Here is a 19,050-nt window from a genome sequence, read left to right as displayed (position 1 = left end):
TTAATCTCGCTTGATCTTCGAAAAGGAGAAACATTCGTGACAGAAGGTACGACAATAATGAACAGTTTAACTGAAACGATTTTGGTTCTTACATAGTTCCTAGTTGTGCAAATTTCTTGGTTCTAATTGCAGTTTCAATATTGATAGTAGATGTAAAATATGCATCTAAATCTATATGGACATACTAGCTGTTCTGAAAGTGGTGGCTGAGAGAAATTCTTTATTTGTCAGCCCTGAGTTTTATTCATACCATTCCTGAACCTAACCAGTCACTGTCCAGTGAACATAGTGACTTAATAGTTTACAAATGTGAATGAAGTAAATTGTCGATTTTTGGCGTTAATGAAGGAGAATAGGTGTACGAAAAAAAAATACATTAAGTTATAATGGAATTTAACAGTAGAATTCTATCATTTCTAATTCTTGCTTTAGTTTTAGAACTTTTTTTTTTTACAGATAGCCTATAACAAGATACGTAAAACGAGGTAGAACTTCGGCTCATAGTAACTGAATAAATTAAGTGGTCAGAGAAATCTCTATTTTTCACACACGCAGTTGTCGACTAATGTTTATCTACCTCTAGCAATAAATATGACACTTGACTTACGTTGCAAGTACAGTAATAGGAAGCTGTGCTTTATTACGTCACAAGAGCTACCGTTCGCATTGAAAGTTGACAAAAGAAAAATGCTACGAAAATATATTATACTTTCCCATACGTTTCACGCGTTTCTCAACAAATCAAATATTAAGATTTGTTATAGAAGTAACTTTCTTATATTAAATTGAAACTAAGTTGGAAATTTACCTTAGTTGACTAGTTTCGGCTTCATTGTTAGCCATCTTCAGAACTACAGAACTAGTGAAATCCTTGCTTGTTTCCGGTTTCTTCTGAAGCTGCTTTGCTTTGGGTGGATACGTTAGCTAGCTTGGAGTCAAATGGGATGTGTGTTCTGTAAGTGTATTGAGAATATGTTGTGGGTGTGTTTTTGTGTATCTGATTATTTCGTACTGTTCTAGTGTAAGTATTTAATTTCTGGTTTTTCGGTTGAATGTGTAGGATTTTCATGTCTGTTTCTGTATTCCTGTAGTTATGGTTAGTGTTTGTGAGGTGTTAACACAAGAAAATTATTTCTATAACAAATCTTAAGTGATAAAAGTGTGTAATGAAGATGTAAAATCATTTCTTTTATCATGTTGGAAATAATTGTACTATAGTTTATAGCTTATTTTAATCAAAACACATAAAGAACTTATCGTGCACCCAAATAAAATAAACTTCCGTATTCTGGATTGCACACAAAAGGAATATAATTAATAATCCGAAAACTGAAACATTTCATTTAACTTATCGTAAAAATGTTATCAGTTTAAATAGATGTATGTTATTAATTTTGTACAAACTCACATGAAACTGCTATTCTTAATTGCAATAATTTATAATACTATGTTACATATTTGTTCTGCATCGTAGCGTCGTGGTATAAGGCGCTGGTTTGAGTCTTCATGAAGAAATTTTCTCATTAAATTTCAGCCAGTGACCGATGCCCACCCAACATCATGATGAATTTTGGGAGCTCTGCTAGATAGCGAAATCGATTTTTAAAACCAGTTATAACGACGTAGTCCGCTATGAAAGTCTCTACATCTCCCTGGTATCTTTTTACTTGGTTATTTAACGACGTTGCATCAACTACTAGGTAATTTAACGTCGATGGGATTGGTGATAGCGAGATAAGGCCGAGGATTTGCCATAGATTACCTGATATTCGCCTTACGGTTGGAGAAAACTTCGGAAAAAACTCAACCAGGTAATCAACTTAAGCGGGGATCGAACCCACGTTCGAGCGAAACTCCGGATCGGCAGGCAAGCACCTTATCCGACTGAGCTACGCCGGTGGCTCCTGGGATCTGAGCAGCTCCCCCAGACAGGAGACATCTGTAGACGAATCACGGTACCATAATCTGGTCGACCTGGCACTACTGAACTGCCACGATCTTCAGATCAATATAGGATACAGCAGGATGTAGTACGTGAATTACGAACAGATGCTATCGATCTGAGGAAGCGACAGAACATCAACAGGGAGATGATGCGACGGGGTGTTCCTGCCTATGCGGACTGGATGCTATAGCTGAAAAGATGGCACCAAGCAGTGAATCACGTACTCACAGGACTCCAGCAATCATCCCACAATATGAGGAGGTTGCACAATAAGACTCAGGTTGAGGTGCTAGCATTCGAGCCTTCCTCCGGAAAGAAATAGGTATTAAATAATTAAGAGATGGGAAAATACTAAATGAAACTATGAATTTTAGTTTAAGAATATGAAAAGAAGCATGCCAAATATAATTTAATAGAAATATGCATTTTATTCAAATTGAATACAAGTAAAATCGTTGACCGAGGCATAATTTCTAAACAAAACATCACTGCTGCTCATTCTTCGGAGAATATTGTATATAGTACAGTAGTCATTTACAAATAGAGAATGATCCTGGTCATTGAATTACTGTACATCCACTTACCGATATAGGCCCTATTAATAGATTACTGAATAATGTAATAGGTTCAATTCGAGAGTCCAGAAGTGCAAGGATACTCAGACCCAAATGTTACAAACGTTTTGGAATGCTGTATAAACAAGCTTGTGCGACTTCATGTGGACTTAAGAAGAGAATAAAGTAACATTGAAATTCTACCGGTTTGCGATTCTGTAATGGCTGCAGTTCACTGTGGGCCATGGTGAACAAGTATCAGGTGACGTCATGTAATATTTCATTCGCCCACAATCACGGAGAAAGGCATGATCTTGAAGTCTTTATCTACAACTGACAGAATCATGATAAGCTTTGAAAAGCAACAATACAATTTGAAAACCTGGATTTCATACTTGGTTCTCAGGCTATTCATAAAAAAATTAATTTGAAAATGTTGAAAATTCTAAACTCTGTTCAGTGATAATGTTTATAACTGGATCTTTTGCTACGAGTGATGGCTTCTGCCTAAAATATTGCATTTCTTTCGCGTATTATACTTTAATCCTTAGATTCAAAACCCCCTAAAGACCATTTAGTTCATGATTGATTTATGCCCATAAATTGCTTGCCAAGGATGAATTATAATTATGTATATAGGCTACAGTAGTTTGAATTCAAGAAGACACTAAATTTAAAGCAAAAGGTTTGTTAAAAGTCACTGTTAGATTGAAAATCCCCTCTATTTGCCACCAGTTACTATCAAAATCCTTTAATTTGTGAAAGTGGATATAGGGGATTTTGAATCTATAGGATTCTCTTCTTCTTTTAGATATAGACTACGTATAAACCTACGAGATTTTATAGTAATTTTCACTCATTTTTACCATGAGATTCGCAACGTTATGGCACTCATTAAGAAGACAAGATTGAACAATGATCACGAGAGCCCGGGTTTCATGTAGGAATATGAAAGTAAGAAATACGTGCCTAAATATAGACTGTAACCAAAATATATTATAAATTAAGAACAATGTACAGTATCTTTAAAATCTAAGCTTTATTAAATAGATTTATTTTACACTGATTCTGAATTGAAGGATTCAGAGCCATAGCGGACCAAGCGCCATTTATTAAAAACTGAGAAAGAAAGGGTTAAAGTTAAGTAAATACCATAATTTAATGAAGATTGAAATATCATTTAATTTTAATGTGCATACTTTATCTTGCTTGCTATATGTTTCGTTAGATTATGGTAATCACTTAATTTTAACTCTTTTCTCCGTTTTTAATAAATGGCGCTTGGCCCACTATGGCTCTGAATCCTTCAATTAAGAAAAGAGAGCTTAAACACTTGATTTTATGATATCTACTAATGTCACATTTATCTCATTGTAATATCTCAGTCAAGTATATACAGTCATGAAGCTTGAGTTTATGAGGGTACTGGGAACAATAGACTGTGCAGGTACTATTTCGCAGTGTCTGTATTGAGGCGATAGTCGCGATCCTAGTGGTTAGCAACTATCTACGGATGCATATTTACTACGTATTGAGCTTCGTCACTACGAGTATATACTTGACTGTGGTAATATTTATTGTTTTATTTCTATCTCTGTCCTTACATTAGTGACTAATCTATAGGTATGCAATGAAAAGGAAAAAAAGCCCTATACTCACAAAATCGAACGAAAGCAAATAAAATGAAGAGTACAAGAATGAAACATTCATCTCCATACACATTTCATTACATCAATTGTAGGCTGGTTCTTTGAAGGCACAGTTAATACCTAAATGAATTTAAGTAGCATTACAGTAATTGTAAAATGAAACCCACAATTCGCATTAGGATTTGCTTTTCACAAAAACACTATTATTTTAGGCTATAGTAAGTTATTCTCTAAGGGATGTACAAAATGTTAACATAGCAAAAGGATGTCCATTCTTTATTGTCACAATCTGAATCTATTTTGGCGCAAAAATAACGTATGTTTGATCGGTGCATGCTGGAGAGAGTGAAACAGGAAGTATAGAGAATTCCCACACGCATGTTAATTATGGAGAATGAAATTAATGTTTAAAAATATAAATTTACAGTGTCATTTTTTAAAAAATATACAATATACTTCAAAATACATAATATATTTAATATATCGTCGTTGATTTTATGAAATCTTCTATATGACAGTACAGAGCATAAGTTTTTAGGAGGAAGGGGAAAGTAATTAAATATTAATAGGCCTACATAAGCATATTAGTTAGCTGATGAACATCAATGACATCAGTGTGGGCCTATTGATATTTAATTAATTTTTCTTCCTCCTGAAAAATTATGCTCTGTACTGTCACATTGGAGGTTTAATAAAATTAACGACGATAAACATCAAAATAAGTAACTTGAAACTCGAAATAAGGATCTTTTAGTATGATTCCCCGAAAGTTTTGCTTTTCTCATAGCTACATATTGTCGGCTTATTTCTAAAATCCCTTAAGTTCAATTTTTCTCGTATGTCGAAATCTATGTATATTTTCAAAATGCGTTTACTGATAACACGTCCTAAGTCTGAAAATGGATCTATATTTTATAAACAACAAATGCATAACAGTTGTTAGATGGGTTATAAATGGAATTTATAAGAAGTTATTTTCCTCTCTTCTATAAATTCCTTAAATGCAGTTACGAGGTTTTAAAAGTAAGCCAACAATATACTACCGGAACAGAAGATGTATTACATGGAATCCATTATATAAATTAAAAACAGGCCGTGAATCTGATTTTACCAATTCGTATGCCGTTGCGCTTATGCAATGCAAACTAAACAATTCTGATTAGAAAATTTTTTTCTTCACGTTACGTGTGTGTTGGAAATGCCGCTTTCCTACATTCACATAACACAAATTATTAATTCTTTTCAAATAAAATAAAATCATACAGAAATGTGTTATATTACTCAATTTATTGCCTCCGATTGAGGTTCTGGCTGATAGGCTATGTATAACCAAAGCCACTGTTTCTGGCGAGTGAAATAAGTAATGGGAACGTTGAGAGCGAGTATGTTATCTTTGCTATAGTTTGTGGGCGAGAAAACTGACAACTGTGATTGGCAGATTGCTGACGTCACATCTGTTTAGGATGTGATACCACTCACAGCCGAAGTGGCAACAGATGCCACTGACTGGACAGTGTACTCAAGGACACATCCCAGAAACGCAATGTGGGCAATAAGACTGACAACTGTGATTGCTGACGTGACGTGTTGGGTGGTACCGTTCTCAGCTGTACTGGCAACAAGTGCTTACTGACTGGCTTTTTACTCAAGGACACGCGCCAAAAACGTTGGCACTGATTATACATCTATTATCAGACAGTACATCTCACTTGACGATATGAGTCAGAGGAAGAATAATTGTTTGTACGCGTCTGAAATCTGACTAGTGTAACATGTAGCTAATCGACGATGTATGCAAAGGAGGGGAAAGAAACTGGGCGCCCTACCCAATTATTATCTCCTGGCCTAAGTGGTGTCTTGTTGATATTACTTGTGAGGTTCAGACCTGTCTGCGGACAGTTGATTAAACAACTCAATTTATTGAGTCCAAATATAAACGATAACCAGTAACAATTCTGATGACTGCTCTGTCCTCCAGTGATCGAACTGTGCGAGTCTGAATTAATTCATTACGACTTACATTTTTTCTTCTACAACGTCTGCGCCGATAGTTCGCTGCTTCTAAAATACTCATTTCTTTTAATGTCCTCGCCTTCACTTCTATACTGCAGAGTGTATACTAATAAAAACTAGTATTTTATTACATCATAAAACATACGAACTACTTAAAATTATAAATAAATCGTAAGCAATTGCTGACTCAACCTAGTGGAAGCCTTAGAACGCTTGTCGTCTCGTATGGTTGTACCAAAGCCTTCCACTTTTGTCTCGCCTGTGGAGTAAAAATGTCCCGTGTCCCAATTAGTAGTTAATCTGAATGCAAAAATTCTAATTTCCGCAATTGATAAACTAGTAATAAAATTTAGTTATGTCACATAATTCTCTTCCCCTTTCCAATTTAGGGGCATGGAGAATTACAATCATGGGGTAAATTAACGGGATAATAATAATAATAATAATAATAATAATAATAATAATAATAATAATAATAATAATTATTATTATTATTATTATTATTATTATTATTATCGGAGTGAGGGAAAAAAATCCGAAAAAACCTCATCCAGGCAACTCGTTCCAAGCGGGGAATCGAACCCCGGCCCGCTGGGTTCAGGAGCGAAAACGCCACCACGAGACCACAGCGATGAACCAAGCGTTACTCTACCACACTTTTTATGTCCTTCCAGGAAAATCTGCAATCCACATAAAAAGCATAAATCCACAGCGGAATATACCGTTAAGAGCCAGGACGATCAGCCGACTGCTGGCTTCAAGTCCATATGATTCCTCAGAGGTGATCGATCATCAAGCCAGACGAAGGCTTTTACATAGATTTTCACTTCTTTCACAAAAAAAGTATAATAAAATGTAATTTCGCTCATATTTCGCAGAAATTCATAGCCTACATTTCGCATTTTGCATTCAATTCCATATTTTATCGCGGATTAAAAAACTGCAATAATATACTTATAATGCTTTTAAACATAACATTACCATATACCGGGGTTACTTTGATCCACTGAAATACATTTTTAAATGATATTTTACTGGTTTCTTGTGAAAATTTCGGAGATACAGCTCCAAAATTCATATGTGAGTGCGGGAACATTTCCTAAAAACATTTCAACAATCATAATAGTCACTGACAATAGTATATATGATAAAGCCTAGTTCAAAGCTGTGGGCCAAAGTTACCTGTCACTTGGGGTTACTTTGACCCACCTATGTTTTGCCATATATAACCACAGTAAAATTAAACTGAGGCAATGTAATACAGCACCTGGGAAATTAAACTACAAACTGGCAACCATATTCTTAAAAATAAGTCTGCCTGAAACATGAAAAATACTTATTTTGAGACAAATATTTAATCTCTTACGATGTTTTATGCTACAAATTCTTGTTTACAAGTAATGTTTACAATACAATGTCTAAAATGGTATGGCATACAAAGATAAGCCATATTGATAAGGCTGTAAAACAAAAACAAAACAAGACTACAGATCTTTTCTATTAAGTTGACGCCTTGAACACTGAGAAAACCCCTCTTCATTTGTTTTTGGGGAGAGGGTATTTTCTTTTCCACTGATAAAACAAAATGCTCTTGTGTTAGGGTCATACCCTATATCGACCAGTAGAACTTGCATGCATACAGTGAACATAAATTCTATTTTCTTCTATTTTAGTGATAACAGCTGGATATAACTGGCTTTTCCAAGTTACACAAAGTTTCCAACAGCCAATGATTGGGCATTTTAATTTCAATGGTCTGATATAGCCTGCAAACCGTTACAATGAAAGAAAACTTAGCGTTAGGGATTACTTTGGCATGGGCCAATGTAGCCCTTATCCGCGTGAATAAATGCTACTTATTTTTAGATAGAAAATACTGTCAAGGGGTTAATATTGTTTACATATCGCATATGCCATTACTTTCAGCTTACAAAAAATACACTTACTTATTTTTTAAATTACCAGTATCAGCTGGGAAGAAGGAAGTTTACACAATAGTAATTTACTACTTCCACAACAACAAACGCCATGAACATCACAAGTGTCCAACAGATACCGTTATAGCCAATCCTGATAGCGGGAGTTATTCTTAAAATATCTGACTATTGTATGACGTGTAGAAATGGATGTTGTGGATGAAACTCGCAGTGCCAATTTTTTTTTAAATTTTTATCGCGTGTGCACCAAATCTAACCCCGGTTTACAGTACGTATATTGACAGCATTTGGACACATTTCGCATTTATCATGCTTACGAAAATCTATCATCTCTATCTATAATTCTTAAGAATAGTTATTCAAATGTTTCTCACATTTGAACGCGTAACGAAGTGGTTGGTACTAGAGGTCTGCAGATCGAGAGTCATAATACGCGCGCGATCAGTCGCTCATTCCGCAGGCAGGCTGGCTGTGGCGTGTCCTGACTCCGATAAAAGCAAAACATCCAGCCGAAGTATCACGGACGACCGGATGTCCCGGTCATATAGACTGAATACTGTCTTCGATCGATGTATCTACAGTATGCGCTATGGGAATTATTAAACTGCCTGATGTACTATCACCAGTTTAGTGAACCTAGGAGGTGTACAGGCTATCAGATTGAATAAAAATTACAATAAAATAATTAAATAATAGACTAACAAATTAGTAAATCAATAAAATAAAATAAAGTTTTAACAAACTATGTTATTTATAAGAATATAAATATAAAATATAAGCATCACCAAAAAAAAAAAGATAAAAAGATAAAATTCGTGTTTATCCTCTAGTTGAATGGAACAGTTAACGTATAATATTTTGTAACAATGTTATATTCGTAATGGTACAGGACAAAATAAATACATTAAAGAAACTTATGCAATCACATATTTAAGTTACATTAAACATTTTTGTTACTGATATAATGAGTTCGAAGAAATGGATTCTGAATAACATTATTGGTAATATAAAGAATTATTTCGTTTAGATAATCGTGTCATTTAAAAATTGTTTCCTTGTTTAAATGTTCACATACTTCCTAATTTTTGTGCTATCTGAAATAAAAACAAAATGGTAACCCCTTTAGGTAAGCTGTTTTGGGTATCAGACATTAAAAGGTGATGTAATTGTAGTGCAAGAACTTCGAGCGCTCGCGACCGACCTAGTAAACGTTTCAACCGACCGGTTATAAATTCTCGACTGCATGTGCTCCCGGCTGCCATCTTCACAACCGAGGACTGATCTGCGAGTTCGGTCGGCCGTTTTCAAGACAATGCAGAGATCTAGTTGATCACATACTCATTACCGCTTACCAATGCATTAGCTAGATCTGTGACATTATGCAGCCGCGTCTGGGGCTCAAGCATTAGAGCACTGGTTTTCCATCCAGGAGGTCCGGGTTCGATCCCCGGCCAGGTCGCGATGTAATTTGTGGTGCACAAAGCACACGCTGCTATTCATTCCACCATCCATCTTCATTTCTTCTATTATCCGATGCTGCTGTAGAAAGGGCCTTGTCAGGCTACTCGTAGGAGGATTCTTGACTCTGTCAGAACTAAGATAGGATGGTCTAACTGTCAGCATCGGATTCACGAATGTCATCCAGGCTACCTGTCGAACTTGGGCAATCATCGTGTACACTGCGTCAAAGCAAGCCTACCGGTATGTACTCTTTCCAGGTCCAGCCCTCGAAAAATCAAGCCAAGTCAAATAATTATACAACTTTAGTAGTTAGTGTTTTCGATTTTCATTTCATAGGCAGTTATGAGGCTGTCTTTCTTTTCACAGCATCAGACGGAGATGAATGGTTCAACAAATCATTATTGCCTATCACTATGCCGTACATGAATGTATTATGCGTGTTCATGTTGCGGTTGGGGTATGGAAGCTGCAGATGTGATTTGTCTCGTGCAACTTTTATGACATGACAATGACACAATGATCCGTGTGCAGTATCCATAACATTATTTTATATTTGACCCATTTTCATTCAAAGACCGCATAGTCACTGGTAATGCTATGAATGACGTAGGCAAAAAAAAAAATGAAGTAAACGAAGTTGCCATTCTACCATGAAATAAACGAATGGAAGATGAACGAAGAGAAAGGAACGTCACTCTGCAACGTGCCAGTTGGAAATGTTAGCGCGTAAATTGTGACGATAATGAACTTCATTCAGAAAATTAAACTAAAAATATTATTTTACGGTTGCGTCTTAAGAAAGAGATACAGTATTTACACTGATCATGGGTTCGAATCCTGTCTATAGTGAGGATCACGTAAGTTCAGTTCCCAAACAGCAAATATTTCCGCCTTGTCAGTGTTGCCAACTGTTACCAGATATCACCACATGTAGTAAAATCACGATCCTATGTACTGAATGACTTCTTTACTCACCGTACTTTACCTTAATGTTGGAAGGTTATTCTAAATAGTTTCAATAATAATGAGAAATGTATTGCTATGTTCTATTCTTTTATTCCTTTACATTATTATTAGTATTAGCATTAATAGGTTACTAGACGTAAATATACAACAAAGTATAGTATATAATATTCAAGAATCAAATCTGTTCCAAGACCAATTAAATTATTGTCACTTCACTTCAAAGATTCCAGCGTACATATACTGTACTTCCTAAAGGTAGATAAATTAATAACCAATTGACTTTTGGTTGGAATTCGAATGAACTTCTGATTATCTTTTGAAATTAGTAAGGAAATGGATAATACAACTATGCTAAAACTGAAATAATAATAAATCAACTTACAAAAATAATTTTGGTCCTTAAAAGCCATAAGTAATTTCACTTCTAGATACCTTTTTAAAGATTTCATTTGTTTGTAAATTGCTTAATAATGCTACACTTACACTTATTATTTCTGCAACTCCACGTCTGTCATTGAAAAAATGTATGATACATAACTGTGAAGTCTCTTTTTGGCTCTTGTGTCCTAAATTTAAATAAGAAAAAGCAAATGATTCAAGAAATGTGAGCTGGTGAAAATTAAATACTCAATTAATAAAATAATTACTACCAAAAGAATATTTTATTAATTCTATACAAAAGATGGATTACACAGAACAGATGGCCAGAAATCATAGATTTATACACAACATACAGCATGAAACGATCATCAAAAAATGCTTTTTGTACACAATAACATCTTTCAAACGAAGTGAAATAGCCAATAAGTTCAATAAATATTATGCTAATAAGTAATAACTATAATTAATAATTATCTACAAGCTGTAAAAGGGAATAAAATAGTATATTGTTGAAATTAGGGGGTTATGGTTTATTACGTGTATTTATAATTTTAATTACTTTTACTACATTTAATTATATTTTAATTTCTATTAGATTAGTTGGTGGTGTGGTTGTTAGTTTTATCTGTGTACGTCAGACTATTAAGGAAAAACTGAAAGAAATATTAAATCTACTATCTACTTTATATAACAATATTTAATCAAGAACTGAATATTACTATTAATTTAATAACATAAGACCCAAAACATCTCCAAGTCCAGACAATACTCATGCTGATTTTCTTAAACATGTTGGCAAACAAGCAAACTCGCTACTTTTATCTTGTAATCTCATCTAAAATACAATATCTGTCTGGAGAAAATCTATCATAACATCAATTTTGAAAAGCAATTATTCAACTAATATCTTTTCGAGTTATCGACAGATACCACTTACTAGTATGATAGCCAAAATTATGGAAGAGATGATTTCATAGATTGAATTGGTTCCTGGAATCTAGTAACTAACTTTCATTTTATTGGGTTGACTTTAGAGAATTGCATTCAACAAATGGACAGATTTTAAATTTTAGTCAAGATATTAAAGATATTTTAAACAGAAAACAAAACAACTTAACAATTTTAATTTATTTTCAAGGATCATATGGCTCTGTAGAAATAAATCACTTAAGAAATTGCAAACTTAGGGTGTCCATGATAAAGTGTTACACTGGGTCAGTGACTTGATTATTTGATTCATTGTCACAAATATGTAAATAGAGACAGATTCATCTGGGCTTCCCACATTGTTGTTTTCAGGAATACATTTTCCAATATTAATGTCGATGGTCTAACTAAAGAAATAGATCTTATGATAATCTCATCATTTGCAGATAATATGGTTGTCTAGAACAAAAAATCACAGTCCACAAATATTAATAAACTGAGCCAAAATCCCAACAGACTTTTTGACTCTACTTGGAGAACTCAAACTTGCTCAATTAAGGGAAACTTTACTAATAAAACACAATCCCAAGTTATTTCAAAATGAATAGTATATAAGTTAACTTTAACAGATGATGTTAAGAAATGTGATACTTCTCCAGACATTTTAAAAATCATTAGAAACGATAAATGATCTGGTCAGTGAGTGACTACATACAGTATTTTTTATAGATGGATCCTGTTTACCAAGCCATAGATGTAGTGGTGTTGTAGTACAATACCAGTATATTCCCTTTTACAGGGAATTATATTCAAACACTTGTTTGCCCCATTTTAACCGTGACAACGCTTTTTAGCTTTTTAAACATTCTGGTTATTGTATTGTGTTTGTGTTTAGTGAAAGATTTTAGATAAGGGCGCAAATAGCCATAGTAGCTGACGCGCCCTTTTTAAACGCCACTAACTAACTAACTAACTAACTAACTAACTAACTAACTAACTTCAAACACTGACTAATTTTGATAGTGAAAATTTAGATACACTTTTAAGCTTACAAAATCTCCAGTATCGACTTCATAAATCTGAGAAGGCTGTCATACTATCAGATTCAAAATCAGATGTTCTTGCTGCAGTAATGGACGTAACAGCATGAAATTTCAATATTTTACAGTGTTTTAATATTTTAAGCAAAATGGTCGAATTACATCGACGACTGGTACTTCCGTGGATCCATGAACTTTATGGAGTGGGAGGTAATGAGGTAGCTGAAAGGTAGCAAAATTACTGTAAGGTTATCTATACCTGCATCTTACCACACTGTTAAAAGAATAACAAGATCAGAACATGACAATGTGGTAACAAAAATCGGAATGATTCTAAAGCAAATGAAAAAATTGCAATAGGCCATCCGGCGTCTGCTCCATGATGGAGGAAAATCCTCAGAAGAAACCAACTAATCAGACCAAATGGGGGATCCAAACTACCCTCGAGTGCAGCTCTGAATTTGCAGGCCAACGAGTCTACTGACTAAGCTACATTGGTGGCTCCACTAAAAATATGAAGTACATGGCACTCAGATTATTAAATTGACAAACCTAAACAATTATTCATCAGTTAAGCTATAAAATATAATACATAGCAAGCAAGTTAATTCAATTTAAAAGTATAAACAATTCAATCAGTTGAAATATACAGAAACTGATAATAAATATCATGCAAATTACTTCACATTACAAGCATAAACAATTCATCACTTGTGGTATACAGCCTACTATTTAATTTACAGCACATACAATTCATCAGTTAAGCTATAGACCTACAGTCTACTATTCAATTTACAGCATATATAATTCATCAATTAAGCGAAACAAAAATATAGTACAATACATAGTAAAAATAATACACCTAATTTAATAACTGAACTTCTATGAAAATCTACAGTGGCAGTACTCATATTATCACAGGCCATGATTGTCTCAAATATTTACAAAGAACTGATATTTCAGAATCTCCCCATGCCATTTCTGAAATCTCAATGAAGATATGGATCATTGTCTTGACTGTTTAACTTTACACAGCTTTCAATCATCTGGTTAAATATTGGAGTGCAAGATAACAAATGACATCAACTGCTGAACACTTGGTATCAATCAACCAACAACTTCATTACATTAAAGGGGAAAAAAAACTGAAAGAATTAATTGTATATAGACACAACACATAAGACAAGGCAGCTTCAGAACAGTAATTGGCAAGGCTCTGTTGTTTTAGGATTCTTATGTAGATTCAATTTCACCTGAAAGAAAAAAGTAGCATCTATAAGTAGTAGTAGTAGTAGTAGTAGTAGTAAAGATAATAATAATAATAATAATAATAATAATAATAATAATAATAATAATAATAATAATGACTGTAAAGTATGGAAATTAATATTGCAATGTAATATCAAAAGGTGATTTCACACCATCAACTCTTATCATTTAGTACAACTCTTATCATTTAGTACAACAAATCTATTATATTCAGTTGCAATCACCAGTAGCTGTTCTTTCCTCCATTTTGTTGTTGGCTGATTTTTCACAAGTCTGCTATGATATGCAGCACTATCCATGACAACAACGCATTGCCCTAATGTTCTCAGGTCAACAACTGTGTTTGCACCCACTTCTCAACTACAGGGCTATTCATAGCACTATGGTAGTCCTGACTTTTCTTTCAATTGCATGAAAAAATTAAATCAGCACCTGCAATAAAAATTATACCTGGGCATATAATTACGTCACATGAATTCACAGCATTTAAATAAAGAAAATAAAACATAACATAACATAACATGACATGACATGAGATCCTCTTTGGTGAAAGGCTTTCCCACGTTTTTATTTAGTCACCAATTTTTATATTTTTGTACCCTGATTTAAAAAATTACTCTTGCCAAATTTACGTAAAATATAAATCAATATAACTTACCGAGTATAAATCCACCTTTCGTTCCGGCATCTAATCTGCCACCCTCATTTGTTGGTCTATGAATAACACCATTCATGTCACTGGAAACTTCACCTGGTTTATTTCATGAATAAGTGGGTGATCATACTTAAAAAAACAGAGAGAGAAAAGCAATTCACATTGACACTCTAAGAGACACAAAAATTTTAAAGACAGGAAAACCGTTCAAGAATTTTATAACTAACCTCTAGTTATAATATGAAACTATTAATTGCAAAACATGTTGTTCCCACCTGAATTCATTACTAGTAGCCTATATTAATTGCAATTTCATATTCCACATAAGTGTTAATCTATTTGTTAGTAAAAAATTCAATCACTCAATGTCTCACAATACATTGAAATTTACCATTCATAAAAATCCAAGTCTCATCCAAGAATACTACGGGTTTAGGGTTCTCACGCTCCACATTTCTTATATATTCTCTTAAAAACGAATAACATCACTTTCTCATACATGTGTATAAGGATCCCCTTTGCTCCATAGAAATTTCATCTCTTTCAAAATTTTTTTCACCGATGATAAGGATACTCTAAATAAATATGTTTCATAATCATCATTCATATGTTCCAGAACTTTTGCTGCTGTTAGTACTTCCCCTGTAACAGTAAATGAAAATTATGCCATATTTTTATACATAGGCCTATGACTAATATCAGAATTACATTGCATAAATCAACACAATAATTCCTGTAACTTCCCTACCTTTATGTAACTTGTCATAAATAAATCTCGCAATTGCATCTTCCGTAAAATCATCAGCATCAGTCACTGGATGTTTACGTAGTCTATGTTTTCCTAGTGTCACGAGTGGGGTCCCCTTGTGTGAATTGATCACTTTCGTGGCTGTAGTTAAGCCAAGCTGTAATAACAAACAATAACATAATACTTCTAAAAATTGTTATATCATAAAATTCATGCATAATACCAACATTTACAGCTATATGAATAGAAAATGATCAACATGTTAGGTTGGGTCTACGATAGGTTTAAGTAGGCTAATATTTAGGTAATTCTCCAGAAAAGCTACATCAAAGAAGGCATAATTTTATTTTGTTTAATTGATTTCTGTAATATTTACATAGTGATGAACACGTGGTTTTAGTGCACAGCCACAAATACTTTCAGCACAAAAATCCTTTGACACTTACCTGTATATTCTAATGCATTGTTGTAGTCCCTCCCTCAAACTTGTTACTAATTACCAATATAACATGCGAGAGGTCCAGGACGAAGAGAAATGGTTAGTTTCCCAGTAGTGCGTCCTCATCCTCTCGAGTGTTATATCTTAACAAGTACTTTGGGTGGGGTAGCTTTTCTGAAGAAACACCATATTTAATATTACTTAGACCAGTCATGAATAAATTATTCAGCCAGAGTCAACGTTCCTATGCTTTATAGAGTATGTTATATAGTTATTATATAAAACTGAATTATTTTTAAGCACCATAACAGGCCAACATTCATGTAATATTTGCTGCAATATCAAGTTAATAATTACAATATGACTTGTATTTTCTTCGGCCGATGTGGCATGTAAATTGTGATCTGAACGGTTAATTTAATACCAAAAGAGAAAACTGGAAATTTACTTTCGTGCTGTTTGATTACTTGTTCGTCTAATTTGTAAATGTATTTAAGCTATCACCTACTGCAGTATTACAGAATCTTAAATGTATTTAGTTTGGCAATATGAAAATCACTGACTTGATTAAACATTAGGCCTAACCTAAAAATTTGTTTTGTTTGACCACAATCATGAAATTATTAGTGCAAACTCCTAAAACTGAATACCACTTTGAAATGTATGCTTAAGAATACTTACTCCTAATAATTGTCCTATTCTGGTTGTAATTGCTGTCTCCGTTAGCATAATTCCTTCTTCATTACCTTCTTTCTTCAACTCATTATACACGTGAACTACAGATTTCTGAAGCGTACTCTGAATGCCACACATTTTCTTCCTTGGAGGAGTCACTGCAACACTATTTCATTTTTTTGACATAGTAATAAAAATCTAAACACGAAAGAAATTCATTAAAATTTGAAATAATATTTCTATCCATTACCCACGTGCATTATCACGCCCAAGTATATTATATTCATTCGTACTTATCTGACTATTCTTGAATTATAACCACAACGCAACACATAACATAACTATAATGTATTAATATTAATACTAATATTAATTAATTATTAATAAGTTCGAATTTCACTATCTTCCAGTAACCGGCTGAGAAATCTAGTACAATTTTAATTTCATGGAACTCCAGTACCGGCAAATATTGTCGATATTTGCCTCAGCTGCCAACATACCGGTTACAAAATCACTACCATTTATAGTATTTGTCAGTATCGAAATTCGAAACGAAGTTGGCAAAAGAAAATTCAACCTTCAAACTAGAAAATCACCATAATCCACTAGCATTTGTAGTAATGGGGGAAAAATGGTTAGGTTTCACCCTTAGGGTATCAAGTTACCTGGTCTTCCCTATAGCTCATGGATGTTCATACGTTCCTTCGTTCGCAATGTTGTCTTATACAGAGACCTGGCTCGTTTTTATCCCACATTAAATGAATTCATTGTGTCCGACAAACCAACAAAAATGACAGCTGAGGAAATCTCAAATTCCAAACACGACAAACCTTGAACAAACTCAGGTATAAGAAAAGCGAATGGGTAAAGTGAGAGGCTTTATGTCGAGATAGAGACCGCGGATAATGAAAGTAATTGCAGACGCATCGCTACGGTACTTTTTCTGAGAACCAATTATTGTCACAGACAGAAACATTCTTACACTTAGGATTAGAGGAAAGAACCATACCCACGACACAAGTCACTGCGAATTGCTCTGCAAGAGTAGTAGTTAAGGACTATACGGTACTTGTTTTTTTGAAAGATGGGACATGACAGGAGCGTTGCGATCGGAAAAACAACTGAATGTCACATAGCGTGGTATGCCTGTTGCTATGGTAACAACGGTTGAGTTGCCAAACTTACAGTTCGCTCGTGGCGGGTGCTTAATAGCTCTCTTGGCGACATTTATTGTGCACACAATGTTAGCATTGGTACGTTTCATCTTTGACTCTCTGCCGATTTTTGTATTGTTTTCTTACTTTCACGTCAATTGCCAATGAATGTTTTAACGTCAGCCATCTTAACGACATTATTGCTACCTTTCATCATAGTCCATATTGGCAACATGGCACGTAGTTCCAAGCTCGGCCGCTTAACTGTCATGTCCCATCTTAAAAAAAAAAACTAGTATAGATAAAAAAAATTAAGTCAGTGACAAAATATAGTACGCAATGAACACGAAAATTATGTATTATGTACTTGGCTCGGCAACATGACGGCCTCTCTTCTTGGAATTGGTAATCCCTCATAAACCCCCATCCTCTACTCAACCCCTAGCCGCGTGGCAGAAATACAATAGATCTCAGCATTGCCAAATCTAGTAGTCATTGCCTCTATTATACCTGTTGGGTTTCACCCGTTCTCAGTGTCTTTGTCGACGTGTTGTTTTATACCGTTGTGCGCTTCAATATGTCTAATTTATTCCGGCCATGATTAATGAGTGTTGGAGATGATCCGCAGCCAGGCCTCCTGATACACCTGAAGATCTAGGACCATCACGACAAGAACAACAAATAACACCGTCGAAGAAAACAGAGTATCTTATTTGCAGAGGAGCGTAGCTAAGAAAACAAAGTGTTAAAATTGTGTCTAACGTTAGAAATTCTATCCATAAAGTAATCGAAAGTTCAGGCAGTTTAATAAGTATAAATCTTAATCACTTAACATCGGACGCAACCGGCGGAGTTGGATATATGGGCATAGAAATTAAGAATTACGGTTCACCAACTAAAGAGAAAATAAACAAATGAAAACAGAATTCGGTAAGATAGACGATTTTATACGTGATTTACTTCGCCGAACAGTATGTGAACAGTACGCGAAAGAGATATCGCCAACAGCAACACCGTCCTTAGCAACCTAAATAATAACCAGGGAACGGATTTATATGGACTAAAAATATATGAAATATGTAAATATATATGTAGTTATTTTTACCAAAATATGGAATTAAATATGGATTTTTACCAAAATATGGAATTAAATATGGACTTAAAATTATAAAAAAATGACTATGTACGTTAAATATTGGTACATTTTAATCAAACTAAACAAAAAATATAATGGACG

General features: G+C 34.2%; 1 protein-coding gene and 1 long non-coding RNA gene across 4 annotated transcripts in view; one reads left to right on the top strand and one right to left on the bottom strand.

Moving 5' to 3' along the window:
- Positions 1-19,050, top strand: part of LOC138698084 (uncharacterized) — a 385,041-nt gene that overhangs the window by 130,532 nt on the left and 235,459 nt on the right. The window lies entirely within an intron of this gene.
- LOC138698083 (uncharacterized) lies at positions 11,150-17,268 on the bottom strand. 2 transcript variants are annotated; one of them, XR_011331693.1, is made up of 7 exons: positions 16,953-17,263; positions 16,666-16,825; positions 15,546-15,702; positions 15,189-15,439; positions 14,801-14,926; positions 14,367-14,574; positions 11,151-14,126 (listed from the first exon to the last, which is right to left on the bottom strand). It is a non-coding gene; the product is annotated as an uncharacterized lncRNA (long non-coding RNA). The 2 variants fall into 2 exon arrangements; XR_011331692.1 differs by having other exon boundaries at positions 11,150-14,126; positions 16,666-17,268.

The sequence above is a fragment of the Periplaneta americana genome, chromosome 4 (genome assembly GCF_040183065.1).
Source record: "Periplaneta americana isolate PAMFEO1 chromosome 4, P.americana_PAMFEO1_priV1, whole genome shotgun sequence".
Taxonomy (NCBI): domain Eukaryota; kingdom Metazoa; phylum Arthropoda; class Insecta; order Blattodea; family Blattidae; genus Periplaneta; species Periplaneta americana.
Note: the sequence above shows the minus strand (reverse complement) of the source record. Positions and strands in the feature narration are given on the sequence as shown.